The sequence below is a fragment of the Pelobates fuscus genome, chromosome 1 (assembly GCF_036172605.1).
Source record: "Pelobates fuscus isolate aPelFus1 chromosome 1, aPelFus1.pri, whole genome shotgun sequence".
Lineage (NCBI taxonomy): Eukaryota > Metazoa > Chordata > Amphibia > Anura > Pelobatidae > Pelobates > Pelobates fuscus.
The window spans coordinates 393790556-393802816 of NC_086317.1; the positions used below are offsets into that span (position 1 = coordinate 393790556).

General features: G+C 39.6%; 1 protein-coding gene across 2 annotated transcripts in view; it reads right to left on the reverse strand.

Moving 5' to 3' along the window:
- MYO1A (myosin IA) overlaps positions 1 to 12261 on the reverse strand; it is a 124697-nt gene that overhangs the window by 74834 nt on the left and 37602 nt on the right. The gene's annotated exons all lie outside the window — the stretch shown is intronic.

Below are 12261 nucleotides of genomic sequence, written 5' to 3' on the forward strand. Positions count from 1 at the left end.
TTTTTTATTAATATTTAAAAAAAACTATACTTGTTTAAAATATTTTTGGTTGTCTCCTGACAAACAACCCTTTAAAGAATTGCAGTTATTTTGTAAATTGGTAATAGATTAAAAAAAAAAATACTGGAGCAGCCATTTTAGTTAAAGGACCACTATAGGCACCCAGACCACTTCAGCTCAATGAAGTGGTCTGGGTGCCAGGTCCATCTAGAGTTAATCCTGCAGCTGAAAACATAGCAGCAGGGTTAAACTGCTATGTTTACATTAGGGTTAATACAGCCTCTAGAGGCGCTTCCGCGATTCTCACTGTGAAAATCACAGTGAGAAGACACTGACGTCCATAGGAAAGCATTGAAAAATTGAGAAATGCTTTCCTATGGACTGATTAAATGCGCGCGCGCACATTCAGAGCTGACGTCAGAGGAGGGAGGAGGGTGCCCGGCGCTGGGGAAAGGTAAGAGTTTAACCCCTTCAGCTCCCTTGAGCCCAACGGAAGGGTGCAGGGGACCAAAAAACGAGTTTGTTTTCCTTACACTATAGTGGTCCTTTAAAGGGGAACCATCACTTGCTGGAATTATACCATAAAACATGGTGTAACTACTACGATTTATTTTTATTATTTTTATTTTATCAAATAAAATAAGCGTGTAATTGTGTTAATTGTATGAACCTTGTTATGTGATGCTTAATTTTCTTTCACAATAAAATAAAGGTTTACAAATTACATCATAATACAGTTCTGTTCAGGCACAGTCAGGCACATTTTGCAAATCAGGAGAAGAAATTGAAACATTATTTCATCTCCTTTCTTCTTTCTATGCTTGCTCTGATTGACAAGAGAAAAAGAAGAGCTAAAAACGATGATTGCCAAATATTTAAAATGAAGGTATCCAGTTGTAGAATTTCTACATTTAATTTTATTTTTCACACCATACATACACATATTTCTTGAATATAGGGGATAAGTAAACACAATTTAAAAAAGTTAGCAAGTGAAATCTTCAGAACACAATGCGTAACAAGGAAAAGATTCATGGTGGACAAGTAGACTCACAGAACCAAAAGCAGAGCATGCATGCATATATATCTGGCCTCTAAAGAATCCACTGTGCTGGATAATTGATGGTCTTGTAGCATTACTATTGCCAACTGATTCTCGATGTCTCTCAGCCGCTGTTAACATTTTCTGCTCCATCATACTGTTGCAACCTTCTCATGTCTTTCTACATGTAAATCTGATAATAAATTAGCTTTCCATAACTTTTTAGGTTAAGCAGCAGCTGTCTGATTTTTTTATTTTTTTGGAAGTTTATCAGAGTCAGCCATCAAGTGTACTCCACTGGAGTCTAGAGAAGTTAGTGGTCTCTCATCAGCTACTGAGACTTTTAATTCACTTGAGTCTCTGAATGACTCAGGCCCCCATTCTGTTTGACGGACAGAGAGGAGGTGTATCAAAAAAAATATATATATCTGGCAGATGGGGGCCGTCAGGATGGTGGCACTTTTTGTTTGTTTGCCCTGATAACCTCAATAGGAGGGGGTGTATATAGATATGTGGATAATTTGCCTCTCTCCATAGAGTGTAGTTTAGTTTTTTAACCAGTGACAAAGCTGTATTCGTCTTGCCTGAAGCTTAGCTTGTTAGGTTCCCTCCAGTTCTTTATATATATTTATTTTATTTTTTTAAACATCTAATATGCTACTCATTTGAAAGCTTAATATATTTTAGTAACTTTCACAGATATTTGTAAGGGTCTTATTTATTTGTGCATATGGAAAAAAATATTTTATAGCATGGTATGATATATAATGGTATGAATTATTTCAATGCAAAATAAAAAAACTACTGAAATGCTCAGTTATGTAGGTGTGTGTGCATGAATGAATAGACAAATATAAATGGCTGGTAAGTGAATAACATTTATTATATTGTTACAATGGCACCTGTCAAAGGCTAGGATATATTGGGCAGCAACTGAACAGTCAGTTCTTGAATTTCATGTGTTACATAGTTACATAGCTGAAAAGAGACTTGCATCCATCAAGTTCAGCCTTCCTCACATTTGTTTCTTGCTGTTGATCCAAAAGAAGGCAAAAAAACCCCAGTTTGAAGCACAATTTTGCAACAAGCTAGGAAAAAAAATCCTTCTTGACCCCAGAATGGCAGTCAGATTTATCCTTGGATTAACCCCTTAAGGACCAAACTTCTGGAATAGAAGGGAATCATGACATGTCACACATGTCATGTGTCCTTAAGGGGTTAAGCAGTTATTACCCTACATTGAATATTCTGTTTTTGCAAGTATGCATCCAGTAGCTGTTTGAACATCTGTATGGATTCTGATAAAACCACCTCTTCAGGCAGAGAATTCCACATCCTGATTGTTCTTACAGTAAAAAAACCTTTCCTTTGCCTTAGACGAAATCTTCTTTCTTCCAAAACGCATGGCCTCGTGTCCTATGTAAAGTCCGGTTTGTGAATAGATTTCCACACAATGGTTTGAATTGGCCCCGAAAATATTTGTATAATGTTATCATATCCCCTCTCAGGCGACGTTTTTCTAAACTAAATAGGTTTAAATTTGTTAACCTTTCTTCATAGCTGATATGTTCCATTCCTTTTATTAATTTTGTAGCCCGCCTCTGCACTTTTTCTATTGCCATAATATCCTTCTTTAGAACAGGTGCCCAAAATTGCACAGCATATTCAATATGTGGTCTTTCCAGTGATTTATAAAGAGGCAAAATGATATTCTCGTCTCGAGAATGAATGCCCTTTTTCATGCATGACATTACCTTAGTGGCCTTGGCCACTGCTTATTGACATTGCACATTGTTGCATAGTTTGTTGTCTATAACAATTCCCAAGTCCTTTTTGTGTGTTGTTATCCCTAATTCGCTTCCATTAAGGGTATACGTTGCTTGTGTATTCTTTATGCCGAAGTGCATAACTTGCCATTTGAGTGCCCAGTCCTCCAGTCTATCTAAATCCCTCTGCAGCAAAGTAATATCTTGCTCACATTGTATTATTTTACAAAGTTTTTTTGTCATCTGCAAACACTGAAACATGACTTTCAATGCTGTCTTCAAGATCATTTATAAACATGTTGGAAGCAGGAAAAGTGGGCAAGCGAAAAGATCTGAGTGACTTTGACAAGGGCCAAATAGTGATGGTTAGAAGAGTCAGGGCATCTCCAAAATAGCAAGTCTTGTGGGGTTCTCCCAGTATACAGTGGTTAGTAGCTACCAGGGTCATGCGTGCAAGTGGGAAGCGAAGGCTAGCCAATCACACAGAGGAGCTACTGTAGCTCAAATTGTTCAAAAACAACTTATTGCTGGCTATCATAGAAATGTTTTAGAACAACCAGTGCATCACCAGTTTGCTGCATATGGGTCTGAATAACCAAAGACAAGTCAAAGTGCCCATGATGACCCCTGTTCACCACTGAGAGTGACCTCAGGATGCACTATGGGAAGAAAGCAGGCCGGCAGAGGCAGTCTTATGCTCTGGCCAATGTTCTGCTGGAAACCTTGAGTCCTGACATTCATCTCGATGTTACTTTGACACATACCACCTACCTAGAGATTGGTGTAGATGTTCACCCCTTTATGGTATTGGTGTTTCCTGTGGTAGTGGCCTCTTGCCATACTGCAGAACTTGTTCAGGAATGGTTTGAGAAATACGACAAAGAGTTCAATGGGTTGCCTTGGCCTCCAAATTCCCCAGATTTACAGGAACAACAAATCCGACCCATGGAGGTCCCACCTCACAACATGCAGGACTTAAAGGATTTGCTGCTAATGTCTTGATGCCAGGCACCACAGGACATGTTCAGAGGTCTTGTGGAGCCCATGCCTCGATGCATCAGAGCTGTTTTGGCAGTACGAGAAGGACCTACACAATATTAAGCAGGTGGCTTTAATTATGTGGGGGGTCAGTTTATATACAAAAAGGGCTCTGAATACTGCTATAGTGCCAAAAATACCTGTCTATGAACATTACCCAACTGTATATAAAATATGAACACAACAAAACAGGGTTGTTTATATTATCACAAAATAAAGTGATTCAGTGAAGAAAGTGCATATATTTGATGACACTTTCACTACTTTAGAAAATTATCAACTGCTTGGGTGGACTAAAGTGCATATTTAGACATTCAGCTTCCCTTCTAGCAATGGAGTTACCTGACGATCTCCTCAAATCTTTAATGTATACAAATGCAATATACAGGGTTGGTCCAGCTAGAGAAGACAAGAAGAGCACAACAAAATAGTGCAAAACTGTATAATAAAGTGCTGGTGTATATTAAGTGCTGTTTGGCCACTCACACTTTGGAGCCAAATAAGGCTCTTTATTTGGAACAAACTCGTTTTCCTGGCACTTTGTAGTCCTTAGGTCCCCCCCACCCTCATGGCCCCACTCCCGCTGGGCTGAAGGGGTTAAAACGCCTTCAACCACTTACCTTTCTCCAGCGTTGGGCTCCCTCGGTGCTGGTGACCTTTCCTCCTCCTGCCAACCTTAAGAGCCGCGCGCGCACTCAAACAGCCCATAGGAAAGCATTACTTAATGCTTTCCTATGGATGTCAGCATCTTCTCACTTCTCTGAAACTGCTATGTTTTCAGCTGCAGGGTTAAAACTAGAGGGACCTGGCACCCAGACCACTTCATTGAGCTGAAGTGGTCTGGGTGCCTAAAGTGGTCCTTTAATACATTGCTAAACACAAATACACACACACACCAGTCAACCCATAAGACTTGCTTTTCCCACAGAAACCTCACTTTATAAGTGCTCTCAGTACTGCAAGTGATTCTGGGTAGGCATATGCAAATGAGCTCAACAAAGAACATTTTTGCTTCATAATTCCACTTTACAACCTATTCCAAATTATTATGCAAATTCTATTTAAGTGTCACAAAGATTAACCCCTTAACACCGCAGCCAAATGTACAAGTTGTGAACAGAACAAAACGTAAACAAAACCTGGCATTTGCGCTATATGTCTGTCCAACCGTAATTCACCTCTTTCATATGAAATGCATCCCCCCTTATTATATATCATTTTATTCAGGGGAAACAGGGCTTTCATTTAACATCAAATATTTAGGTATTAAACATAATTTAATATAAAAAATATATTAAAAAATGGGAGAAAAAAAGATTTTTTTAATTTTTTTTAGTTCTATGTGACATTTTAACTGTGGATGTCAAAATACTGTTTGCTTTTACTGCAATACAATACACATATTTGTATTCAGCGATGTCTCACGTGTAAAACAGTACCCCCTATGTACAGGTTTTATGGTGTTTTGGGAAGTTACAGGGTCAAATATAGCGTGTTACATTTGAAATTGAAATTCGCCAGATTGGTTACGTTGCCTTTGAGACTGTATAGTAGCCCAGGAATTAAATTTACACCCATAATGGCATACCATTTGCAATAGTAGACAACCCAAGGTATTGCAAATGGGGTATGTCCAGTCTTTTTTAGTAGCCATTTGGTCACAAACACTGGCCAAAGTTAGCGTTAGTATTTGTTTGTGTGTGAAAAATGCAAAAAACGCCAATTTTGGCCAGTGTTTGTGACTAAGTGGCTAATAAAAAAGTCTCGACAAACCCCATTTGCAATACCTTGGGTTGTCTACTATTGCAAATGGTATGCCATCATAGGGGTAATTTTCATTCTTGGGCTACCATAGGGTCACAAAGGCAACGTAAGCAATCTGGCGAATTTTAATGTGAAAAAAATGAAACACAAGCCTTATATTTGACTCTGTAACTTTTGAAAACACCATAAAACCTGTACATGTGGGGTACTGTTGTACTCGGGAGACTTCGCTCAACACAAATATTTGTATTTCAAAACAGTAAAAAGTATTGCAGCAATAATATCGTCCGTGTAAGTGCTGTTTGTGCGTAAAAAATGCAGAAAACGTCACTTTTACTGGAGATATCATCGTTGTAATACATTTTACTGTTTTGAAACACTAATATTTGTGTTCAGCAAAGTCTCCCGAGTAAAACAGTACCCCCCATGTACAGGTTTTATGGTGTCTTGGAAAGTTATAGGGTTAAATATAGTGCTAGCAAATTAAATTCCCTATACTTTCGGCATGGGTTGTCAGGCAGGTCCCGCTAATTGTAATTAATTAGAATACCTAATTATGTAAAATTATTACATAAATATATGTGTAGAATTAATATATGTATATATATACATATGTGTATATATACGTATATATATATATAATTTTTTTAAAATATTTTTATTTATATATAGGTATATATAGTGATATATACGTATATATTTATGTATATAGATATATATATTATGATATATATTATTTTGTTCTACGTGTATTTTGATATAAATATATATATATTATTATCACAATACAGTTAGAACGAAATAACACACATCTATATATTTTTTAATTATTTATTTTTAAATATTTTTTTAATTTTATTTTTTTACGTATTTACATATATATTTTTTTATATTATATATAAATATATATAACAATAATTATATATATATTTAATCAGTATCAGTCTACGTGTAATTTGATATTAATATATATATATATATATATATATTTATTAATATTTAAATACACGTCGTGTATGTGTAAATGTGTGTGTGTGTGTGTATGTGTATATATATATATACTTAGATCATATATATATAATATATATGATCTAAGTATATTTTATTTGTAACTGTAATTTTTTTAATTTATTTTTTGAACTAATATTTTATTTTTTTTACAGGACAGGGGGCAGAGACAGTGTCAGCCAGTGATTTCACATCACTGGCTGACACACAGGATCAGTGATCACAGTGACTGCCTGTCACTGTGATCACCTCCTGCAGATTGGGTAATTGACCACAGGGGGGAGTGCCTGGGTGGTACAAGCACTCCCCCCTTCCAATCTGCAGGGGGATCATTGTGCCAGTTACATGTGTCAGCCAATAGGCTGACACATGTAACACTGATCGCAGTGACAGGCTGTCACTGCGATCAGAGTGCTTTGAGATCGCAGTGACAGCCTGTCACTGCGATCAGACTTAGCAGATCGCGGTCACTGACCCCAGGGGGACTGCCTGGGGGGCCAGGTAAGTCCCCCGACCGCGATCTGCACAACGGGAAAGCCGCCGGCCGCATGTGTCAGCCGATTTGAAATCGGCTGACACATGCTGAATACTGGTCACAGTGACAGCCTGTCACTGCGATCAGAGACTGCAGATCGCGGTCACCGGCCACAGGGGGGGTTGCCCGGGGGGCCAGGCATCCCCCCCGACCGCGATCTGCAGCGGGAGAATACCGCCGGCCACGTGGGCGGCAATAAAAGCGAGGACGTACTATTACGCCCGCCGGCGTTTAGAGCCGGTTTCTGCGTGGCGTAATAGTACGTCCTCCGGACTTAAAGGGTTAAATATTTAGTTTTTCAGTTTGACTCATGGATGGCATTGTGTCTCAGGGCTCTTTTGATCACTGAAAACAATCTCGAACACCTGTGATAATTAGATTGCCAAGTGAGCCCAATTTAAGGAAAAACTACTAAAGGAGGGGGTTTCCACATTATTAAGCAGAGCACCAGTTTCATGCAATATGGGGAAGAAAAGGGATCTCTCTGCTGCCGAAAAGAGTGAAAAAGTTCAATGCCTTGGACGAGGTATGAAAACATTAGATATTTCACGAAAACGTAGGCGACATCATCGCACTATTAAGAGATTTGGGGCTGATTCAGAGCACAGATGGGTTCATGCAGATAAAGGCACATTGAGGAAGATTTCTGCCAGATCCATGCATTGGATCAAGAGAGCAGCTGCTAAAATACCATTACATAGCAGCAAACAGATATTTGAAGCTGCTGGTGCCTCTGGAGTCCCACGGACTTCAAGGTGTAGAGTCCTCCAGAGTCTTGCAACTGTGCATAAACCTTCAGTCAGTCAGTCCATAGGAAAGCATTCTCAATGCTTTCCTGTGGACGGCAGCGTCTTCTCACTGTGAAAATCACAGTGAGAAGCGCGGAAGCGCCTCTAGCGGCTGTCAATGAGACAGCCACTAGAGGCTGGATTAACCCATATCTAAACATAGCAGTTTCTGTGAAACTGCTATGTTTACAGCAGGCAGGGACAACCCTAGATGGACCTGGAACCCAGACCACTTCATAAAGCTGAAGTTGTCTGGGTGCCTATAGTGGTCCTTTAATGCAACTCATCAGCATGAGGTTGGTTACTGGCTTGCTTCAGTTTTTCAGACTGAAAGGAATTCTAAGCAGGTTTAAGTAGGTGCATTGTATTTTTTTTAATTCTTTATTTCTTTGTTTTTCAAATCAGATTAACCCCCTAAGGACCAAACTTCTGGAATAAAAGGGAATCATGACGTGTCACACACGTCATGTGTCCTTAAGGGGTTAAATCAGATTACAATTATAACACTGAAAGTACAGTAATTTGTATAACAGTCCAGGCTCCAGGGACACAGCCTCTCTGATGTTACAAAATTAGTACAGGATGGTTATCAGAGACATATTTGTTGAAAATCCATATATAGCAATATCTCAACATAACAGCTTTTCCAATGGTTCAAAGGAGCCTACTGCATGACTGTGAGTCCCTCTGGTGTGAGGGGTGTCCTGTGTTGAATCAGAAGTTAGTAAAATCCCCCCCGTAGTTCCCCCCAGGTTTCACCCGCTCCTCGGTCCCTTTTATCCTGCGCAGAACGGCGGAGCTCGGAAGTCCATCAGTGGGGGAGGCTGGGGCCTCATGTTGATCTTTTAAGTCGTATGTCTGGCTCTAGTGGGCTGTCAATTTTATAGAGCCGTGGTGTTTACAGGGTGTTCTGGTCGTTGGATGAAGGGCTGTGAGTAACCCTTTGTCATGCGGGGCCTGTCTCAGGAGTCCTGTGTGGAGTGAGTGTGTATAGATTAAACTGTATTTTTTTAGAAGTTGGTAGGTGGGGGGGAGGAGGTGAACAGACTGAGGTTGGGGGTGGATGGGTAGAGGGTCAGGTGGTTCTGCCGCAATGGCCAGTGCTTTGTATTTTTAGGGGTATAATCACATGTTAAAGAGTAAATTATAGCATTGTATTTTTAAGGGTACAATCACATGTTAAAGAGTAAATCATATAATTTATGCATACTATTCGACAGCGAGCATGACAATTTTTTTATACATTATCTGCAAATATATGGATTTTAGATTTACTCAGTATATTGTGGATGGATTGTTTTGTCATTTCTTTACAGCTAGTAATCTGTAAATTTGTAACAAATTATGTAATGCATGAAATCACTTTAAAAAGATACTCAAGTAAACCGCAGCTGCTAAATTTATTGTCTTGGCAAAGGTTGTGTTAGTTCCTGGACTAGTCATGACTTCCTACATATTCACAAGGGGAGGGTGGGCTAGACTGTCCAGACAATACAATGCAATTAAGCAGCCAGCATTATAGATTGGATGTTTCTATTTCAAAGCACTTAGTTCTGGAAGACGGCAGATAATTGAGGCGAGGAGGCTGAGGTGCAGAGTGCTGTAATTGGGTTGGCCACTGGCCGAGACTGTGGAAGTTAACTGGTAATACCAGTGTCTCCTGGGTATAGGCGTAATCTGCCATCAGCATTTTTTCCATCAACAAGCTATAGAAGGCCTTTAAGCACACTGGGAAATTATTAACCCCATAAGGAAGGCCTTGCTAAAGTAGATATAACATTAGTTTGTTCTATAATTTAATATTGATAGGAACTGATCAAATAGGAAATGTCAGTAACTTACAAAAACAAAAAACAAAAACGTTTAAAGGGTACTCCACTGCCTAAATATAATAACAACAATTTAAATCGCTGTTTAGTAGATATACAAACCAATGAAAAACATGCACGCATTTAATTATGCATTTCTTTTATTGGGGGTGTATCTACAAACAGCTTGCAGAAGCTGCAGATCTCTTGTCTGGAGTCTTTGCAAGCCCTCACATTCTAAACATGCCCAAACTTTCTGTGGCTGTCCAATCAGAGACTTCTAAATGCAGCTCAGTGGTCTTTGCAAGGGAGGTGCTCTGAGCAATTGCCTGCCTCTTAAATTAGGTACACTAATTTAAACAACCAGAAAGTAACAGTACTGATTGGTTGTCTGATTGACAGCCAGGATGAGTAACAAGGTTAATTTATAAAAGTGCCAATTTCTATCGAAATGTGTACTTTTTGTAAAATGAAAAAAAGGACACTTTTTACACATAAGAAAATCCGTAAAGCTGAAGTGCTTTAGGAGCCTTGACTGCCCCTTTAAAATTGGTGTCATTATGTAAATCAATAAACTCAGAGGCTATTGAATTAGGTACACCTCAGTAGTACAGGGTAGGACACACTTTAGCCTCCAGAATAGCCAAATAAATAATGTCATTGATTCAGCAACATAGTGGATTTATTATATTCCTCAGAGATTTTTGAAAATAATGACTTAATTTGGTAACTGGGGATGAGTGCTAGCAAGATTGCGAGTGCACATAAAGCTGCATGTATGCATGCCTGGATGAATCTGTCCAGGGTCCATACCTCTGTGGCGGGTGTGAGCGAGTGGCTTTTCTGGAAGCTCAGATTGGAGATCTTGAGAAGCAAATTGCAACACTGAGGGCGATTGACAATCTTGAGAGGAGTCTCCTGCTCACTGAGCAGAGGTTGGTGGGGGCAGGTAGTGGAGTGGGAGGAGATGAGACTGTTGGTGAACAGGCACATAGCTGGGTAACAGTGGGGCAAGGAAGCAGGGGGGGAGGGAAGAGGAAAGGTTTAGCTAGTCCTGATCTTGCGCAGCCTAACAGATTTGCCCGTTTAAGTGAAGATGTTGGGAGCATCAGCTCAGGAGTAGCTGTACTGCAGGAAGCTGTTCCTTCTAACAACCATGAGAACAGCCCCTTTAGTACAGGTGGGGTTGAGAGTGTAAGGAAGGCTAGACAGGTTGTGGTGGTAGGGGATTCTATTATTAAGAGAGTAGATAGGTTAATCTGCCACTCTGACCATCTCAACCGGACAGTTTGCTGTCTCCTGAATGCTCAGGTCTGGCATGTTGTGGGAGGGGCTGGGGATGACCCAGCTGTCATGGACCATATTGGTACCAATGACAAAGTCAGAGGAAAATGGAAGGTCCTAAAGAATTAGTCTAGGAAACTAGGAAGTAAGCTAAAGAAAAGGACCCCCAAGGTAATATTTTCAAAAATATTGCCTGTGCCGCGCGCTACAGCAGAAAGGTAGCGGGAGAGGTCAATGCATGGCTGAAGTCTTGGTTTTTAGAGCACTGGGACGATTTTGCACTTGGGTACATCCTGTATAGCAGTGATGGACTGCACCTTAACAGAAGAGGGTCTGCTGTGCTTGGGGATAGGATGGCTAGAAGGTTGGAGGAGATATTAAACTAGTAGTAGTAGGGGGGAGGGGTCCTAGTAATATAGAAAATGGAGATAGGATAGAAAGGAGATGGTCTTTAGCTCATTATAATGGGGGTGGAGATAGGGGGAGGGGCAAGCTCAGAACAGAGGAGATATGTAATATTGATAAAAATTCACAAAAAGTACAAATGACTCATGATAATATTAAATGTATGCTTTCTAATGCAAGGAGCCTATATAACAAAATGGGGGAACTAGAGGCAATAGCATGCACTAAACAATATGATATAATAGGCATAACAGAAACATGGTGGAATGAGACACATGACTAGACAGTTAACTTAAATGGGTTTACGTTATTTAGGAAGGATAGGTAAAACAAGAAGGGTGGTGGGGTATGTTTGTATGTTAACCATGAATTTAAGTCAAATCTTAGGCATGTGGAGTGTGACGAGGAAAATGTGGAAGCTTTACAGGAAGATATCTGCTTGGGGCAAACAAAGGGAAATCAATTATTGGTTGGGATATGTTATAAACCCCTTAATGTAAATATTAATGAGGAAGAACAATTGTTAGAGCAAATTGGGAAAACTGCAAATCTGGGTAACACGTTAATTATTGGAGATTTTAATTACCCGGACATGACACCTTCATGTCACAACTGGTACAAGCACCAACTAGAAAGGATGCTTGTCTGGATCTCATTATATCATACAATGTTGATCTTTTTACCAACATTTAAGTAGGCGAGCATTTGGTAAATAGTGATCACAATATGGTAATTTTTTTAATAAACTAAAAAAAAAGCAGAAGCACGTGGGGTATACTAAAACATATATGTGCAAGGACCTGAGACACCAGCATCCTCCTAC